A 1,462-nucleotide genomic window follows, 5' to 3' on the forward strand; every position below is an offset into this window, starting at 1 on the left:
ATATTTTTGTACTCTTTAAAATAATTGTTCTAATTGGTTAGTTATCCGCATGCCATAGTTGCAGCAGAAATTAAAAATTGAAATTTATTTGCGATAAATTCACAAACGCGAATATTAAAATAGATACCTTAATCTCATGCTGAAAAGAGAACAATTCAATTTAATTTAATTAAGAATCTTAATTTAATTAGATTAAGATTAAAATTATTCACCTACATATTTGTCATTTGTTTCCGGAATAAAAATGTATAAGTTCATTACACGTAATCTGATATTGCGCATTTATATGCTTCACACAAGGCAATTCGATAGAAACACCGTGATTGGCCGCGAGGTTTATACCTAATGTTTTATGCATTCTCTTTCTACAATGATCTTAAAGCATCAACAGAGGAAGGAAACAAGCAACCCATCTGAGGAGAATGTGGGCAGGTCTGCCGCATTTCCCTGGAGATTGAGATCGTATTTCCGGCTCTCACAATTTTACTATTTATGCAATATTGTACTCGGTCCCATCGGATCACAAGATAGGTCGTAGCATTTGAGCAGGGGCGAAGTTACTAAGTACTGCTAAAACCAGTTCTCCACTTCGTAAACTCTGCCGTTTGTTAAACAGTAACGATTGTAATTGCGGGAAATATAAATGCTTTTTTTACTTACATTACGTGTATTTATATTTGTAAAATAATGCATTTTATGAAAATAATTATTTTAATTTTTCCAAGAGATAGCCTAATCTATTATTTTTTTTTATTTGTGTATTCTTTGCTTTTGTGGAAAAATTATAACAGTTTTGCGCACTGAGGATTTAACAATTAAAGTTCTCTAATGAAATTTGTTTATATTAAAATATCAGTGAAGTTAGAGTGGAAGAATACCAACCTGTTATCTAAAAGAGATTTTCTGTTCTCGTTTGACATTATATTAAAAACAAGATGCAACAAGATGTGTCTCACCCGTTGCAGATTATAATTAAATTTCATGTCATGTTTACATAACACATAATTGCATTCTTTTTAATACTTTAATGTTTAATTAAAATAAATTTTATGATCACATTATTGTGTATATATGCATATAGTTGATATAATAATATATTTTACTTTATCATTTTTTGAAGTCATATGAAGTAATAAATATTTCCATTTAATGTAATAGTCGTTCATCTTTTCCGCTTTATTTACACAAAATGTCAATGTGTCGAACAGGATTATTTTAATATGACATATCTCCGTATCAAATCTCTTTCCTGTATCGCAATACATAGATTGCTATTATTTACATAAGAGTAATATTTTGTATCATTACCATTTTATTATGACTTTTTTATATCTGTAGAAATAATTATTTTGCATGCCCGTCAAGAGGCATTAAAAATGTTTGACGCATTATTTTTAGATGGAATCCAATCGGTTATGTTAATCCAATTTATATCAACTCAAATATATTATATATATATATA

The 1,462-nt window shown here is 28.6% G+C and overlaps 1 protein-coding gene across 1 annotated transcript in view; it reads left to right on the forward strand.

Annotated features, from left to right (window-relative positions):
* LOC108695114 (hemicentin-2) overlaps positions 1-1,462 on the forward strand; it is a 168,709-nt gene that overhangs the window by 76,159 nt on the left and 91,088 nt on the right. The window lies entirely within an intron of this gene.

Source organism: Atta colombica, unplaced genomic scaffold, assembly GCF_001594045.1.
Source record: "Atta colombica isolate Treedump-2 unplaced genomic scaffold, Acol1.0 scaffold126, whole genome shotgun sequence".
Lineage (NCBI taxonomy): Eukaryota > Metazoa > Arthropoda > Insecta > Hymenoptera > Formicidae > Atta > Atta colombica.